General features: G+C 34.2%; 1 long non-coding RNA gene and 1 pseudogene across 1 annotated transcript in view; one reads left to right on the forward strand and one right to left on the reverse strand.

The window, feature by feature from the left end:
- Nucleotides 1-19811, forward strand: part of LOC141521847 (uncharacterized) — a 91305-nt gene that overhangs the window by 10353 nt on the left and 61141 nt on the right. The window lies entirely within an intron of this gene.
- Nucleotides 334-11830, reverse strand: LOC141508374 (ubiquitin-conjugating enzyme E2 N-like; annotated as a pseudogene).

Here is a 19811-nt window from a genome sequence, read left to right on the forward strand (position 1 = left end):
AGCACTTGTTCTAAAGTACAATGGATTAGCTGCTTTAACCAATGCAGTTATCATCACCATAAAAAAGGAAAAGGAGCACACAAAAAAGGAAGTAAAAACCACTCCTGCATCTGTCTGGTAATTACTTTCATTTACAATGCTGAAACTTAAACCAGGATGGGAAAAATGAATAAAAGCAGAGTTGGACCACTGCTTTTAAACAATGTCACAACAATCCAGATAATGCTTTTAGCCTCTGCCCACCTTGCTTTACAACAGTGAATCAAAACAAGACTAATATTCATTTAATCACCAAAGAGCTGAAGATGATCTGGGTTTTTAAGACTGTGTTCATTAAATGCACAGTAAAAAGGAAGAGATCTTGCAGAACAGGAGTAGTGATGCATACTTGATTCTGAGATTGAATTTAAATATTATCATGGCATATAGCCTAGTCCTTGCTCTGTCTCTTTCTAAGGTTTGGACTTCATTGGTCTTCCACTGCTTGGTTACATTATTTACTAATGGATTATCTGAATTGGGAGCATTTAACAAAGTTTGGATTGAGAGCAGCACTGTTCAGATCTGCAACACTGGAGACCATTTATTTTTCCAAATATTTAAACATATTTCTTCCAACTATTTATATTAGGGTGATAAATTTTTGTCATGAAATGTACTTTAGGAGCAGCCATTGGATATTCTTCTGGAAGAAATAGTTCAAGTTTACCTCAAAGAGGGAATCCTGTGGGCCTGCAATGACCACATGAAAATAATATGTTTTGCTTTCATCTAGTGCTACTTTTATCCAAGGAACTATTTCTTCCAGCAAACACTGGGCTTCCTTAATAATCCTGCCAGTCAGCCTGGTTATTTTGTCTGACCCAGAATTCAGCCTCAGAGTCTCATTTTTGCTTTTACTTCTTAATTCACAGGGTGGTTGTGAGAAAAATCTTTTGCAAGCTATAAAGTAGAATATTGTTGCATAGAATTATTATCATGATAATAGAATTTAGAAGGGGACAGGCCCCTAGAAATCACATTTTTCAAATTTTCTTCTTACAGATTAGGAAATGAAGCCTAGAAAAAAAATGACCAGTCCAGAATAATATAGGTTACCTTGTTAGCATAGTTAGAATTCAAAATCATATGTCTATAAATTCAGTCTTCTTTCTGCTATGGAATGAAGCCTAAATTGATACTTGAAGGGTAATTATTATAATTATTGCTGTTAATAATAATAATAACAATGATAAATAATATAATTACTATTTTTATTTAAATTTTAAAAGAAAACCTATGTTGGATAGTTCCCAAATTTTCAAAGGCAAGGACCTGCCTAAAGGAAATAATTGGGACTCCTTTGCCTCTCAGAAACTCAGAACTAGGAAATATAGATCAGTGTCTTGTAAAACATCCCTCAAGCATGCTTATATCACTGCAAAAGAAATTTTTAAAAAGGAGGTAGAAAACCTGGGTTTTCTTCAAGCATTCACAAGTCATTTCTGTTCCCAATCAGAGGAAACTCTGGAAATCTCCTAATGCTTTCTACCTGCCTATTCTCCTTAAGGGCTTCTTGGTACAACATGGTGAAATGAAAACAAAAGCATCTTATCAGAGGAGATGAAAGGGCCAGGGCATCTATGACCCCCTTGGGTTCTGTGCTCTGGCTCATACACACAGCAAGGTCAGCTGGACTAACATGCTAGAAATGAGTTGACATTTATTGAGAGCTATTAAACCTCAAAGAGTCTCACATGACCGGAGAATGCATCAAAAGGACTATGGTTAGGAGAAAAGAAGCATCTCTGCAGAATCATGCAGAATCATTCATCTTCTCCATTCTTCCATCAGCTCTGGTAGTGAAAAATGGATAAGAGAAGGGAGTTGGACATTTAGTGTCTCTTGGTGTCCAACTTAATCTTGCTACCTATTAATCAGTAATTAATAATTCTTGGTTTTTTGTGCATGCACAGAAAGAATCGATCCCTTAATTGTAGGCTTGATGAGCAATGCTTTTGCATGCAAAGTGTCTTCTGCTGAGACTTACAATGAACATTAGGTAACCTGGAGTCTGGATGTTTCCCACAGAGATCTTGCCTCAAATCTGCCTTTTAAATGAGTTAAAGAGAAGTCTAACACAGAAGCACAGAATAACAAATTGCATACCTTTAATGGAGCATCAACCTACCTGCCTGGTGGGCTAACCTCTTCAACACATATTATTATTTAGAGAATCCAAACTCAAGTGTTCAACAACAGGCAGACTTTATGATCACTGATATCAGTATTTTATTTTTATTTCATTAATGTGAGGCAGTCATCATAGACCTCCTATTTGGTTGGGTGAATGAGGGGTAGCTATATGGCATTTTTAGTTTTCATTTTCATTGTCAGATATGTTATAGGAAGTTTTGGATGTCTTCAATCATTTCTAGTTAAGTACTTTATAGATGGAAAGTGGGGGCCCTAAACATTTTCCCCCCTCTCATTGAAAAATCTGAGTATGACTGCTGGTTGGAATGAATGGTGAGTCATTATTATTATTATTATTATTATTATTATTATTATTGTTATTGTTATTCTGAGAGATATTTTTATCATTCATTGTTTTTTTAGTTTTTGCAAGGCAATGGGGTTAAGTGGCTTGCCCAAGGCCACACAGCTAGGTAATTATTAAGTGTCTGAGTTTGGATTTGAACTCAGGTACTCCTGACTCCAGGCCCGGTGCTCTATCTACTGCACCACCTAGATGCCCCCATCCTTCATTTTCAAAGAAGACCATGACATCAGAGAGGTCATACCATGAGAAACACATGAATTAGATTTAAATGAGGGAGCACTATGCTAAGCCACCTGTCCCACTTTCTCCTCTGGCATCATATGGACCAAGTGGCCAGATATGAATTAGGATGACTGGAAATGACCCTGGAGGAGAGACAAGGTTAAGTGATTTTCCCAAGGTCACAGCTAGTAAGTGTTAAGTGTCTGAAGCTGGATTCCAACTTCAGTTCTCCTCTAACTAGGATGTTGTAGCAACAAAAATAATCTAGGATATTAAATGAATATGACATACCATACCATGCTTTATATGTATAGTGAAAGTATAATGAAGGGTAATTAGGTGGCTCAGTGGATAGTTCAAATCTGGCCTCAGACTCTTACTATGTAACTCTGGTCAAGTCACTTAAATTTGTTTGCCTCACTTTCCTCTTTAAAATGAACTTATGAAGAAAATAGTAAACTACTTCAGTATCTTTTTCTTTTTTTGTTTTTTTTTTTTGCAACCAATTGGGTTAAGTGACTTGCTCAAGGTCACACAAGTAGGTCTGAGGTCAAATTTGAACTCAGATCCACCTGACTCCAAGGCTGGTACTTTTTCCACTGTACCATCTAGTTATTCTTTAGTAACTTTTTCAAGAAAATCCCAAATGGACTAACAAAGGCCACTGAATGACAACAAATTTTATATTTGAAGAAACTGAGACCCAAAGAGGTTACTTACAGACAATAAATCCTTAATACTTTATATTTATTCCACAAGATTAAATGATTACATGAATATAATAAGAAAACATGAAGCATCTAGGTGGTGCAGTGGATAGCGCAATGGCCCTGGAATCAGGAGGACCTGACTCCAAATTTGGCCTCAGACATTTAATAATTACGTAGCTATGAGACCTTGGGCAAGTCACTTAACACCATTGCTTTGCAAAAAAAAGGCAACAACAAAAAAGAAAACACCACAAACTTTGAAGAATTTTAAATAAAAATGACCCAAAAGATCCTGGAGAGTTCAAAGGCACAATACAAATGATTATAAAAAGTGATGTAAAAGAAAATCATCCAGGCAACATCTGATCAGAAAAGGAAGAATGAACAATAACAGTGGGAAAGTCTAAATTCTAAAGCACAAGAATTCAAACTAATTTTAAAGGGGCATAGTTGGCAGATCCTGTAGTGAATATTCCTAGAAGAATTGCTTTGATGAGATTTTGCATACATTGAATAAAGTATTCCTGTGCTTGACATGGAGTTTGGAGTTCTTTGAACTTCAAAAAGTGCATATCTATATACCTATCTAAACCTATTATTTATATATGCATATATGTCTATACACATATACACAATGTATACACACATACATATATATTCATATATATTCATATATATACATATATATATATATATATATATATATATATATATATATATACATCCACATATACACAAAGTTTTTATCATGTTGTAGAAGGTGAAGGTTTGGGATGAGCATAAGGCTCTTCTTTCTTCCCAAACCTTCACCTTCTGCCACTTTTGGAAATGAAGATCTGATTAGGGAGATAGTTTATATACATAGAAATTTCTAGAGAATGATTCTGTTCATTATTATAAATGAGAAGTTGATAATATGTCTGTGGCATATCACACACATGTATACATAGCATGGGATTTCATTGATGGGAGTTTTTGACACCGATAGTAACAGAAGGTTTCTGGGAAAAGATGGGACTTCAAGCTGTGCTTATGTTTCCATTTTTGTTCCAAACTTCCAAATGATTAATCCATGGTATGAATTTAAAATTAACAACAATAACCACAACCACCACTACCACCAGCAGCAGCAGCAGCAGCAGCAGCAGCAGCAGCAGCAGCTCCACCACCACCACCACCACCACCACAATAGTAATAATAATAATAATAATAATAATAATAATAATAATAATAATAATAATAATAATGTATTCTTGGGGCACTCACTATTCCTAACTGTGGTGAGATGCTTTCAAGATGTTATTTTTGTATCTCTTTTGGGATTTAAATTGTACCTCCTCTGGCTCCTTGACTCCATCCCCCACCTAGGCATTTCAAATCCTACAGATAAATATGTATGTTTCTGTGGTATATATATAATTGCTCAATTCTTACTGACTTCATAGCCTTTCCTTATAAGCTATGGTGGAGTCATAAAATGATAGTCTTTGGTGAATAATTTGTAAAGAAGAGGAAAGATTATAGCACAAAGACATATAGCCTCCCTTTCTAAAATTTACAGTAAATATTATTTGAATTCTATTGAAGAAGTAAATGGTTGTATTCTATTATACTTGCAACTTTCAGTTCCCTTGATTGTAGAGAGGAAGTAGTATCAATATATTTCTATCTGTATCTATACATAAATTTCTATCTCTATATCTATATCTCTCTATATAGTTATATATCTATTTCTGGATTTCTGGATTTCTATCTATATAGCAAACTTGATGCAATGCAAAGAACACTATATTGAAATCCAAGAGACCTGACTTCTGTACTAATTGACCTGGGCAAATCATTTCATTTCTTTCATGTTGTAGTGCCTCTGTCTGATGTAAAAGGAAGGGATTCATTATAAAATCTTTTAACATATTATCAACCTTTTTCTGTAAATTGTAACTGAATCATCTGAAGATTCTTTCTTTCTATTAGATTCAAAGATAACAAAACATAGGAGACAGAGTTGGAAGGACACTTTCTAAGAAGAATTGGAAGATTGGGTTGGTGTTCTGGTTCAATTCTCGACCTCTTCTGCAAAGGATTCTTGATGTCTTTAGGTCTTATTGAATTATATCAGCATCCTTCCAGCTTAGCTTCCATGCACAGTTAATCCATAGCATCTGGCAATAGTAGGTGTTTAATAAACATTTAATAATTGATTGTGGTTTTTGAACTAATGACTTCCTCCTTTATTAACTATTTCACACCTTTCTGGCTCAAGATACCATACCTCTCTTACTTAATTCATCCCTGAGTCTGCTAAGAGAAATTTGTAACTAATCCCACATTGTGTTTTTCTATTTTTGTATTTCCTCAATGTTTTTGCCATTCATTTCTAGCACCTGCTCCTTCATTTCTTATACCACTTGCCATACTCTAATCTAGAACATAGAAATACATTGTCCAAATTGAAAGAGAAATACACAAAAAATAACAAGTATACAACTCTAAAAAATCAAAGGTAAATGGAAAATGGTCTCTCCATTATAAAATGAAATTATGTCCAAACTGAACGCCTGATAAAAATCTATAGTTTATATTATTCAGATCACTCTTAGTCTATGATTTGCCTAACCTGAAGGGCACATCTTTCATCTGGATCCAAACAAGAATGGAAGCTTTTACTAACTGGTCCTACTATATCAGTCTTTTTTCCTCTTTAATATTTCTCCAAATAATATCCAAACAGTCTCCAAAATAATATTCCTAAATCAGAGGTCTGATTTGTCACTCCTGTTATCAGAGAACACCAGCAGCTCTCCTTTGTCTCTACCTTAATATTTAAGGCATGCTACTATTTCTCTATAACCGCCCCTACCCCATCCCACAGTTTAACTCCTTCACTTCTCAATACAGGCAAATTGAATGACTTTTCTATTTTCCAAACTTGACAAGATGTTTCTCATTTCTATGTATTTTTCAAAATCATTCCCAAAGACTATAGAGTACTTTTCCTATTGATTCTCATTATAAAAATCCTGGTCTTCAATTAGGGAATGGTAGAATATGTGATATATGATTGTGATGGAATACCACCATACTATAAGAAATGGTGAGCCCAATTACTTTAGGAAAAAACATGGAAAAGTTTGCATGAGATAAAAAGCAAAATGTACAGAACCAAGAGAACATTTTATATGGTGATAGCAATATTGTTTGGATGAATAAGTTATTTTAACTATTATAAACACTCAAATTAATGTGTGGGATATATGAAAAATGCTATCTGCATCTAGAGAAAGAACAGATAAATAGAAGCAGATATAGAATAATAAATATACAGGCATACACATACACATACACATACACATACATACACCTTTGTATCTAATCGCCATCTCTAGGATTGGGGCAGAAGAAAAAAATTTAGATGATAATTTAGATGAATATTTGAAAGGGAATAACTTTTTTTCATTTTCATCTTTAAAAAATGTACTATGTTCTGGAAAGGTTTTGTATTCCATAAATTAAAAATAAAATTTAGTAAAGAAAAGAAAATTCTGTCTTCCTTTAAGATTCAGTTGATGTGCCATGGAATAATTTCATAGATATCATTAAGATGGAAATACTATCTGCTTTCTCTTCTCAAATACTTTCAGAGTTCACTGTCTCATTTCTCTTTTCCTCCTGTCATTCCCTACTTTATATCATAGTAATCCATGGTTATATTAGAACATAGCCCTTGTGAAGAGGGGCTTTTTCATATTTCTTATATCCTCATCAGTTCAAAAACTGAAGTGCACATGATAGGTGCTTAATACTTATTTGATGAGTCTTCTTTGGAGTTGATACTTCTTTGTAAAACGACTTGGAAATTATCCTAAATGAGGGCTCCAGAGAGAAGCCAATCATCTCTTCCAGAATAACAGGTTCATTCTCACTCTACCAGTTGCTTTTGCTGTTTTACACAATATCCAGGATAATGAGATATTTCATTTTCCTTGGTCTAAAGTAGAGAGGGAAAAATATATTGTCCAAAATTTTATCATCATAGAAAGAACAAGTGATTTGAATTCACAGAAGGAAATCTAATTTGTCATCCCTGTTATGGTCAGTATCTGCTAAATAACCCCTTTTAAATTCCTTATCTAATTCTCTAAGGACACAATATAATTTATTTAAAAATAAAATAAATCTGGGTTGACAAATTTAAAGAAGGGGGGATAAAAATTCAAATTCCAGTCATCCCAGAAAATATCTAGTTATCCCAGAAAACACATATCAATGATTAATAATAGCATTTAACAATAGCAACAATTAATGAGAAACATCTTTTTGGAACATAAATAGATTTCTAGGGGAAAAATTCTTGTAGAATGACTTAAACTACCTTGTTAGGAAATTCAATTTTTATATTATTTTAAAGTATGATTTAAAAATACTTTTGAGCATAATTAGTCTTTTACAAAATGAGAATGGGGTAGAGGTAAGATTTCTTCTTGACATTTCCCACCTACTGATCTTATTCTCTGTCACAAAAACCTTTTGTCTAATACCATTTCACTTAAAAACTGAATTTCTCTCTCCCTCTTGCTTTTTTGGATTAGTTAGGTTCCTTTAGGGGAAACAAGTATATGCTAATACATACATACACAGAATAAGAAAATACATTAGATGGAATATATAGGAATTATATGCTTCTGCTCAGGATAGAATGATACCTAACTAGGATCAATAAGAATATATTTTCTTTGAGTCCTTTAAGTTTAATCAAAATGTCTTTTACTAAAAAATAAGAGGGCAAAAAGTGCTTATGTATATTCATCAGTCCAGAGAGCATAAGTTTTATGCTCTAATTCAAGAAGGAAGAATAATGATAGTAGCTATAACCAGAAATGTACAGAAAAAAAGTACCAGAAAGAAACTGTCAAAAAAACCTATTTTATTAGCTTTCATTATAGGAATGCCCAAACTAGATAACAAGCAAAGGGAACTTGGGATGCTTATTCAAAGGAAAAATTTGACATCACAGTCACTACTGTAATATAGTTGGGTGACATTGACTTTGAAAGAATATGCCACATTTAAAAGAAATAGCAAGTGTAAATGAGAAGACAGAGTAGCATTGTACATTAAGAAGATATAACCTGTATAGAAATTCAGGAATTAAGGAGGGTCATGGTAGTAAAAGTGTAGGTGAAGATGAATGAAAGTACACATTGAAATGACTTTGTGTTTGGAGATTACTACAGACTTCTGGGAAAGAAAGGAAATAGTTGAGGAGTAAGATGTCCAGTATGGGGACATGATATGGTAGTTAATGTAGGCTTCAATTATCAGACATCCACTGGAACTCTCTCCCTAAGTCAGATAAAGAAATAATTTCTTTTCTTCACTTCTTTATTTTTTTTTCATCCTTCAAAAAGTGAAGGGACAATCAAAGAAATTTTTATTGTAGATTTGTGTTTCCAAAACAAGGAGGACCTGGTTACTAGGGAGTAAATGTAAGGATTCTTGAGAGGGTGGTAATTAATGTATTTTAAAATCAGTGACAAAATATAACAAAATATAGTATAGTTTAATATCCAGTCTAAATTTTGGGAGAGTAGATTTCTCAGCTACTAAAATTCCACATCTCCCACTCCCATGATTTTCGATGGGATGGCTAGGTGGCACAATGGATAGAGCACTGGCCTTGGATTCAGGAGGATGGGAGTTCAAATGTGGCCTCAAACACTTGCCATCTATTAGCTGTGTGACCTTGGGCAAGTCATTTAACCCTGATTGGGCTGTCTCCAGGCATTCTGCTTCATATGTGGTCACTGGACCCAGATGGTTCTTGAGGAGAAAGTGAGGCTGATGACTTAGCTCAGCACCCCTCATTCAAAATCCAATTCACATGCATATCATAGCATCACCTCAATGATGCTGTGATCTTCTTCAAAAATGAAGGACAGACATTAATGAACTCCTGCTCAGAGGAATGAAATATAACAATTTTTAATGGGTAACAAAGAGGAAATAGAGTTGTTCAGTTTATATTTCAGTTTTTGTTTTACTTTTTTTTTACTAAAAATATTTGACTTTTAGATTGGAAAGAATAGAACAATAAAATTAACAGTTAATAATCAAATTTGAGGGACATAGTAGGGGGCCATCAATCTCACTTCACCAAGATGAATGGTTCAGATGTAGTTTATCTTCCAATACTGAAATAATTGGTATATATAACATTTAAGGTCCTGTGAGTGATACAGGAAAGTGTCATTGGACTGGAAAATAATATCCTGATTTCTAAAATAAGACAGTGAATGAACTGTGTTTCAGATACTTAGCATAGTGCCTGGTACATAATGCTTAATAAAATGTTAACTTTCTGAATTTCTCTTGAAGTACTATTGATACATAGAAATAAGTATATAATTGAATGTGGCATGAACAAAGGAGAAAACTCCAGACAAGGTGCTTTGAAAAAATTGAGATAGGCTATAGTTCACTTCTGTCTAGTATCTTCAGAGTCTTAAGGGGGAAAACTAAATATTTATTAATTCATAATGAAGAACTGAAGTTCTGTTGGTTTTATATCTCCTTTATCAAGAATTCACTGTTTGAAGTGATTGTTCCTTTCTTACTCCTCAGCGTTTAACTGAAGTAAGAGATCTGGGTTTAATTCTTTCCTCTGATGCTCTGTGATCTTGAATAAGATACTTTACCTCACTTGACCTCAGATTTCTCATCTAAAATTGAAAACGTTAAATTAGATGATTTCTTTGGTGCTTTAGAACTATAAAACTAGCATCTTGAGCTAGGTATTGTCCTTACCACTCATTTAGATATTCCGACACATACTTCCTAGTCACATTTCAATCTCTTATTTTTTAAACTGTTATGTTTAATCCTATTTTATTATTTTCCCTTTTATTTCAGTAAGTCTTGCTTCCCTAAATAATCTATAAGCTCATCGAAAGCACTGAACAATCAATGTTTGATAAATACTAATTGATTTCATGGAATTTCAGACTGATAAAGTATGAGATAGAAGCTATCAACTCTCTTGTCTTACAAATGAGGGAAACAGCATCAGAAAAAGGAAATTATTTACCCAAGGTCATAAAGTGGCAGACATGTGGGGACTAGTAGGGGAATGGGTTCTGCCATCCACTTTCCAGTAAATCACATCAATTTGCTTTGATAGAATTCATCTGTCTTAGAGGGCCTTTTTTTTGAAGGACCTTCAGTACTTTAGGAGTAAGAATGATAGTAAACAACTTCTGAGCTTTATTCTATTAATAACATTCTGGTTCCAACATTCTTTAACTATAACTCAGATGGGTGAGCAAAATGTAAGATTTCAGCTTCATTAAAAGGGTCAGTGGGGAAGGTAATATGAGCCAGAAGGGCTTTTCCCCCTTGATGCTCAAATAATACAATGTAATAATTATTTAGCTAGTATGTAGTGCTACTCTTACTCTATCAGTGTCATCATTCTCCCTCTATCGTTACTACGTAATGTTATTAATTCTTAGAGAATTCTTAATAAAGAAGATTGTCAGTTCCTAACTGCCATGGCATTTGGAGTTGCACAGGAGGTAGCTCATAAGGGACATGCAGAAAGAACCTTTTAATCATCCTCTCATATATGAGAAATAAATAGATCGGATAGAGTCAACCTTGACATAGAAAGACCTGATTTCAAATTTTGCCTCTGACATTTACTATTTCATCGGCAAGTCATTTAACATTTCATTTCTTTAGGCCAACTATAAATAGAGTGAATAGAATCCTGGATTTGAAGTCAAGAAAACTTGAGCTCCAATGTGATCTCAATCACTTGCTAGCTATGTGACTTCAGTCAAATGAATTTTTTGCTCATTTTTGTTGTTTTATTTATGCTCCTGGGATACTGGGATATAGGGAGTATAGATCCAAGCTTTTTTTTTTTTTTTTGCTGTGGCTGGGGTCTGACTTATCCTTGGCCAAGATGTTGCCTATGAGGAGGTTTTTTTTTTCCTCTTTTATGTATAAGTTCTGACTTAGCAGTGATTTATTCTCTACTCAGTCCTCTTTTACCTGGTGTTTTCAGGGTTCAGACTTTGTTTGGGGTTGGGGTCCTCCCTGCTGGCTTGCTATCTAGCTACTGGGACTTATGTGTACTTCAGTTTTCTCATCTGTAAAATGAGGATAATAATAGCATCTATCTTCAGAGTTGTTGTAAAGACTGATACAATATTTGTAAAGTGCTTATCCTAATACCTGTAATGATACTGCCGATGATTATTATTAACTGTCTAAGAATAAAAACTGCAGAAAAGATGCCAATCTTTAGTGATAGCAATTTTGTCACCCGGGAACTCTCTTTACCAAGAAATAACATGTCCAGTCTCTATCGCATGACATAAGAATCAAGTGATATCCCTAGCTTCTATTCCATTCTATACTGTTTAATGTTCCCTCTACCACAGACCAACAGACTCTGTGTCTTTGAATACAGCAGCAGGTGGACTTAATCAGCAAAGCTGGTTCCTTTTTCCAAGTCAAATGGAATTATGTTTGTCTTTAACAGATCCTGTTGTTGCCATTGTCTACCTAGCAAGTCCAACTGAAATATACACATGCCACCTTAGTGACATTCAGATTTAATTCTATATAAATAATATATTAAGACATCTTGGTTTGATATTCCATTCTAATCATTGAAATGGATCAACAGGCTTCCATAGACTCATAATGAGTTAAAAATTATATTAAAAAGGTCTTATATAAAGGAGAAATAAATGAACGTCCCTATGAACCTAAGGAGGTTAAGCTATTTGCTGAGGTAATGTGGTTAGTTTATGACATAGTTTTCACTAGACATGGAGAAGACAAAAGAAGAAACACTATGGTGCCTGTTTTTCGGGAGTCTATTCTATGGTTTGAAAGAAATGACGATACACATGAAGCAATTAAGATTGCATTAGGCACCTTCTTCAATCCTTTACCAACAAGGATAGAAAAATCTTCACAAGATTCCCGTGATTTACTAGACTGAAAATAATTTATAGTCTGATAGCTCTCTTTGTACATAGTTGGACTGGTAAATATTCCTTTTACATTATAGTTGAAGGGCTGTTAACTGGGTCCAGGTCAGCTAAATTAAATTCTCAGTCATTTCATGTATATAGACAACCTTCTCTGCTCTTATTTGCCTGACCTTTATTCTTTGAACCTTGCTTAATCCTTTCATCATGGTAGTTAATTCTCTCTCATAACTTCTCCTAACTTAGTAATATAGTTCCTTCTCACTGACTTTTTAATGATTTAGTGAGAAAAGCATTTGCTTCAAAGTGAAAAGATCTGCATTCTTATATTAGCTCAGCCATTACAATCCATGTGATATTGAGTCAATCATTTCAACTCTCTGGGTCTAAATTTTTTCTTTTATAAAATTTGTAGGTTCAGTTACAAGATCTCAAAAGACTCTTTTGGCTGTAAATTCCATGATTTCATGATTTCTAATGTACTCCATCCCTGGACTATGTATTTAGAAGTGATCTTCAAGCAGGACATTTTAACTTTTGAAAAGGATACTTCCAATTGACTACCATTTTACATGCCCATACTATATCTCAAAATATCAAAAAGGTAACCTGTTGATGATGACTATAGTGTTCCAGTAATCAGGATAATTAGGCTGAGCTCAGGTTTTTGTTTTATGCTAGCCTTCAGGAAAGCAGAGTTATCTCTATGTCCAATTTGACCTCAGAATATAATTTTTTAAAAAATTAATTTAATTTTTTTCTTGTTACATTTTAATTCTAAGCTCTCTCTCCTATTCTCTCTATCTAGCCCACACTAGAGAAGTATACCATTTGACATATATGTACATATATATGTATATATGTATATATATATATATATAGCCATATGCATAGTTTTATTTATAAGTTCTTTCCTGGAAGTGGATGGGTTATTCCTTACCAGGATTTCTGTATTTTACTTGAATATTTATAACACTCAACATTCCCTCAGAATAGAATTTTAACGGATGAGGAAAATATATCATTAAGTGCTAACTTAAACAACAGCAGACCAAGTAGAAAAGCTCAAGTGGGTCTGGCATAGTCTTAAAGAAGTTTCATGGAGAACATAGACATTGTTCTAAATCTTAAATGCTATGTGAAATTTAGATATATGGAAATAAATCAAGATTTTTACAACTTAAAACTCTAACATATTCACTTTCTCCTTCTTGTCATTATACCTTTTACTTCCCTATATTTGTTTTTCTTGTTCATTCATTTCAATGGTATTCAACTCTTTATGGGCTCATTTTATATTTTCTTGGCAAAAAATCCTAAATGGATGGGTTTTTCTTCTCCAGCTCATTTTACAGATGAGGAAACTGAGGCAGACCAGACTACATGATTTGCCCAGGATCACATAGGTAGGAAGGGTCTGAGGTTGGATTTGAATTAGTTTTCTTGGCTCTAGGTCCTACACTCTATCCACTTTGCCACCTAGCTGCTATTGGTTCCCTACAAATATAATATTCAGCTACACTAGGCTACTTGAAATTTCTCAAACACAACACTCCATCTCCTGTCTTTATGTCTTTGCTCTGGCCAATACTCTTTTTTTTGGAAGCTATTTCCCCCATCTCCTTTAGGGGCAACTAGGTAGTATAGTAGTTGGAGCTCTGGGCTTAAACTGAATGAAATCTGTGCTTAGATCCAGCTTCAGACTCTTGACAGCTCTGAGACCCCATGCAAGTCTCTTAAACTCTATTTCTCTCAATTTCCTCATCTGTAATGTAATAATAACAATAACAATAACCCAAGGTTCTGTGAGAATCAAATGAAAAGCTATTTTTAAAGTGCCTAGCACATACTCAGTCTTATTCAAATACTGTTTTTGCTCTTTTTATTGTTACCTTTCACGTGGGGATGGAGATGAATGTAAGATAAAAGAAATGTTTTTTAGTTGAAAATAAAATAACTTTTATTTTTTAAGAGAATCCAAGTTCATATTTACACTAGACGTTTCCCATTCTTTCCAAATTTTCTTCCTTTCCTTAACTCAAAATACTTTCCAACCTATGCTCTATATAATTTGCATCAACAGTTATTTATATTGCACAATGCATATTAAAAAGTGACCTCTGGGGACGGCTAGGTGGCATAGTGGATAAAGCACTGGCCCTGGAGTCAGGAGTACCTGGGTTCAAATCGGGTCTCAGACACTTAAAAATTACCTAGCTGTGTGGCCTTGGGCAAGCTACTTAACCCTGTTTGCCTTTGCAAAAAAAAAAAAATGACCTTTGTGAAGGCAGTGGGAGTTTAATTATTTGGCTCTTTTCTTGTTTTGTTTTACTTTCTGTTCTTTGTATCTCTAGTACTTAGTACAATGTTTGGGAAAAAATAAAGGTTTGATAAGGAACTGAATAAAAATATAAAAATAAGAGCCATTCCCCAATTGATAAGTGATCAAAAGATATGAACAGTTTTCAAATGAGGTTGTTTAATGCTACTTATAATCATATTAATATGGTCTATCTCACTACATAGTAGAAATGCAAATTAAAACAAGTCTGAGGTACTTCCTTACACTTTGTCTAATAGGACAGAAAAATGAAAAGGCAAATTTTGGAGGGGATGTAGGAAAAGCAAGACATCAATGTTCTATTTGTGGAGTAATGAACTGATCCAACTATTCTGTAGACCAATTTGGAACTCTGCTCAAAGAGCTATAACACTATAACTAAATTGATGTAGCAATGCCACTATTAAGTCTGTATTCCAAAAAAAGATGAATAACAAAAAGGAAAAGGATTTATATGTTAAAAGATATTTATAGCAGCTCTTTTCTGATGTCAAGTAATTAGACATTGAGGGGATGCCCATCAGCTGGTGAATGGTTGCAGAAATTGTGGTGGGTGATTGTGATAGAATACTATTGTGTAATAAGAGATGATGAGCAGTATGCTCTCAGAAAAACCTGGAAAAACTTAGATGAACTGATGCAAAGTGAAATGAACTATGTGCAAAGTAATAAAAAAATTTTAGGATATCAGCTATGAATGATTTAATTTTTCTCTGAAATATAGGACCAAGACAACTCTGAAGGACTTATAATAAAGAGAAACAAAGAAAGAGTTGGTGGGTCTGAATACAGATTGAAGCAATCTTTTTAAACTTTATTTTTCTTGAAGTTTCTTTTCTGGAGGGGGAGAAGGTCTATGTTTTCTTTTAGGACATGACTATTCTGGAAATATTTTGCCTGACTAGATATTTATAATCTAGATCAATTGCTTTTTTTTTTTTTTTTTTTAGAATTTTGCAAGGCAAACGGGGTTAAGTGGCTTGCCCAAGGCCCCACATCTAGGTAATTATTAAGTGTCTGAGGCCACATTTGAACTCAGGTACTCCTGACTCCAGCGCTGGTGCTCTATCCACTGCACCACCTAGCTGCCCCAATTGCTTTCTTTCTTAATGATGGATTAGGATGTGGTGAAAAAAAGGGAGAGAATTTGGAACTCATGTTATTTGAGGGATTTGGTTTTTTTTGTTCTGTTTTTCTTTCTCATGGCGTGGTTAAGTGACTTTACCCAAGAGCAAACAGTTAGCAAGTCTCAAATGTCTGAGGCCAAATTTGAACTCTGGTCCTCCTGACTTCAGGGTCAGTACTCTAACCACCGTGCCAGTTAGCTGCTGCTAAACACAAGGTTTTAAAAATGAATTTTGAAAGTTGCTTTTACATGTAACCAGAAAAAATAAAAATGAATGACTTTTTTAAAAAAAGGTTTGTCATGTCACTGAGTTAAAGAAAATACTTTTATGAAGGTAAAAACCCCAGAAATGAATATGATGTCTTTTGGAGACAATGAACAGACAAGGCCACCTAATCCTGTGCATCTGTAAAGGATAACTCAATTTAGAAAGTTTTTCCTCATCTCCCCAGTTGGTAAGGACCTCTTTCTAAAGGACTGGAACTCTAAACCTTTTATTTTGGGGGTGGGGTAGTGGATCATGAATTAAGACCCATGAAGCCTAAGGTTAGAATGATGCTTTTAATTATGTAACATAAAATGCATAGGTTTACAAAGGAATACAATTATAAGTTACAAAAGTTCATGGACTCATATTTCATGTTGTACCTCTCATATACTTCTGCATGGTTTAGTGTTAGTTATGTTTTTATCTATCATATCTCCCCTCTCCCACTGCAAAATGTGAGGGCAAATGAAATATTTTTCCAATATCTAATATCAAAATGTTTAGGCCACATTTGGTGCTTTACTAATGTGTTAAATTGAACTGAATAATTTTGTCCTCAAATAATGACCATTATCCCACTCTGTATTTTACTGTCTTTAACAGTCTTATTGGTTTGTTTTTGAGGAAAATGGCTGTGGGAATTCCAAGATTATTTTGAATAAACTGACTTAAAGAATAAACTTACACTTTAACACAAATTAGAAATATGTTAGTAAACATTTGAGGCACATTGAATTACTTTTTCCTCTGAAAATATTACATCTGCTTTTCAATATGTAATTTTCAATAATCCCTACAACCCTGGTTTTAGAAATCTGAGCATAGGCTAATGAAAGGTTCTTCTTGGATGCTATTAATGTCAAGCCTGTGTCCATAATGCAGAACCCTGCCTTTTCACTTTATTTTTAATTTATAAATTCCATTTCAAAATAGCAGTGAAACATGACAGGCAAGGCAGTTTGGGGAAATTATGACACTTTTCAGGTAGTTTAAGTTCCTGAGCCTTCAGCTATTGTGCCTTATTATACCACCTGAGGCATACAATAATCACCCCCCAAATGAGCTTATGACCCATCCTGCCTTATTACTTAGCTATGTCATCTACACTTCATTGCATCTAGTGAGCAGTCACTAAATGGAATATGGATATGAAAGGCTGATGTATATCCTTTTAAGTGTGGTTCAGGGTAACAAGTTTCTCTATCATTTCCTACTTGTGAGCTTCTATATTTTCATTCAGTTAATGTTTAAACCTATAAACAATTTCTGGGTAGATGTGTTTGAAGAAGCTATACCTCATATCTGAATTACTGCAACATCCCTCCTGCCAAATTGAACCACTCATTATCTAATCTATACTGAACATCCATGCTAGCCCAATCATGCTAAAAGACCATCTATTTCTAGCCACTACTCTGTTGAAAAGCCTACAATAATTTCTTATTGCCTATTTTGTCAAATACAAACTCCTCTACAAAGTATTCCATGTCCTCCTGGATTGGGTGTACCCTCCTTAAACAGCCTTACTTCCTAGTATTTCCAGTTACAACACTTCAAGCAAGTTTTCTCATTGACTCCATAGTCACAAATATCTCACAATCTCAGAATGGGAAGATACTTCAGTATTCATCAGAATTAAATGTAGAATGCTCTCTCTCCTCTCTCTCTCTCTCTCTCTCTCTCTCTCTCTCTCTCTCTCCCACTATCTATATCATCTATATTTATATTTACACCAATACCTATATCAATAGCTAAATCTATAAATAAACATATAATAATGTTTGTCCTTCATTTTTGAAGACCTTGACACCGGGGAGGTGATGCCATGACAAGCACGTAAACTGAATTGGAGTGAAAGGGTGCTGTGCTAAGTCACCTAACTCACTTTCTCCTCCAAAGACAACTGGGTCCAGTGACCAGACATGAATTAGGACAATTGGAGATGACCTTGGATGCAAGTCAATCAGGGTTAAGTGACTTGCTCAAGGTCACATAACTAATAACAGTGAAGTATCTGAGGCTAGATTTGAATTCCTGTCCTCCTGACTCCAAGACCAGTGTTCCATCTACTGTATCACCTAGCCACCCTAAATAGTATATATTTAAATATATGCATATATATATATATATACATATATACACACACACACATATGCATGGGATCCTTGTGGTCATGGAATCAGACAATGGATTCCTTTCATGATATAGTGGATATATCTACATAAAATAAATACAAACCTAACACTGAATACTTATTATATGCCCAATGTATGATACTGTAGGATGGTAGATAAAGGATTTCATGTCAGGAAAGATCTGGGCAATAAATATGTCATCCTAACACTGTTAGTTGTATAACCATGGAAATAGACTTTTCATCTCTTTAAAAGTCAGTTTCCTGATCAATAAAATGGGAATAATGACTTCTACTTTAACAAAATTATTGTTAATATCAATTGAGATAATACATGAAAAGAACTTTATGAATTATAAAGCTTAGAAACTCTTTCCTGGGATCTCATATATTATGCTGTACCTCTCATGCAGATCTCTGTCAAATCTCTCTTCCCTCACTGCAGACTCTAGAGGGCAGAGCCAATGTCATTCCAATATCTAGCAACAATATGTTCAACCCCAAAAGCTGCTTTTTTAATGTGTAAAATTGAATCAAATAATTTTGATCTCAAATTATAACCCTCATGCCACCCTGACTTTACCAGTTTTGTAAATCTGTTTTTGAGGAGGAATTCTCAGTTAATTTTTATTACATGAATTTAAAGAGCAATCTTAGACTTTAAATAGTCACAACAAATTAGAAATAGTAATATTGGAGGCCCATTAATCTATTTCTTATACTTGTTATCAGATCAAAGAGAAAATATTGCAAGCAGCAAGAAAGAAACTATTCAAGTCATAGTAGGATAATATAAGAATCACTGAGAAAAGCTGTAATCTTTCATGAGAAAATTATTGAATATTCAATGAAATAGAGGATTTTCAAGTATCCTTGATGAAAAGAGAAGAGCTGAAAAAAATTTGACTTTTAAATACATGACAGGAAAAGCATAGCAAGGTAAAGAGAAATCATAAGGGACTTAATAATGTTAAACTTTTTACATTCTTACATAGGAAGATGACTCTTGTAACTCAAAAGCTTCCTCCTTATTAGGGCAATTAGGAGAATATATACACAGAGGGCATAGATTGAGTTAAATATGAAGAAATTATATCTAAACAAATAGAATCAAGGAGTGAAAGAGAATTGCACTGAGATAAAGGAAAATGGAGAAGCAGATGAGTTAAATATTCTCACACAGAAGAGGCAAGTAAAAAGCTTTTACAGCGGAGGGGATGGGAATGGTGAGGAGTAATGAGTGAACCTTATTCTCATCAGAATTGATTCTTGGGTATAGAAATCTATATTAGCCTACAGGAAAGTAGGAGGGAAAGGGGATAAAATAAAGGGGTGGTGATAGAAGGGAGGACACACTGGAGAAGATGGTAGGCAGAAGCAAAAGACCTAAGGTGGGATAGGTTGAGAGAAAGAATAGAGTAAACAGGGAAAGTAGGATGGTAGGATGAAGGGAAATATAATGAGCA

This window comes from Macrotis lagotis, chromosome 1 (assembly GCF_037893015.1).
Source record: "Macrotis lagotis isolate mMagLag1 chromosome 1, bilby.v1.9.chrom.fasta, whole genome shotgun sequence".
In the NCBI taxonomy this organism is placed as follows: Eukaryota; Metazoa; Chordata; class Mammalia; order Peramelemorphia; family Peramelidae; genus Macrotis; species Macrotis lagotis.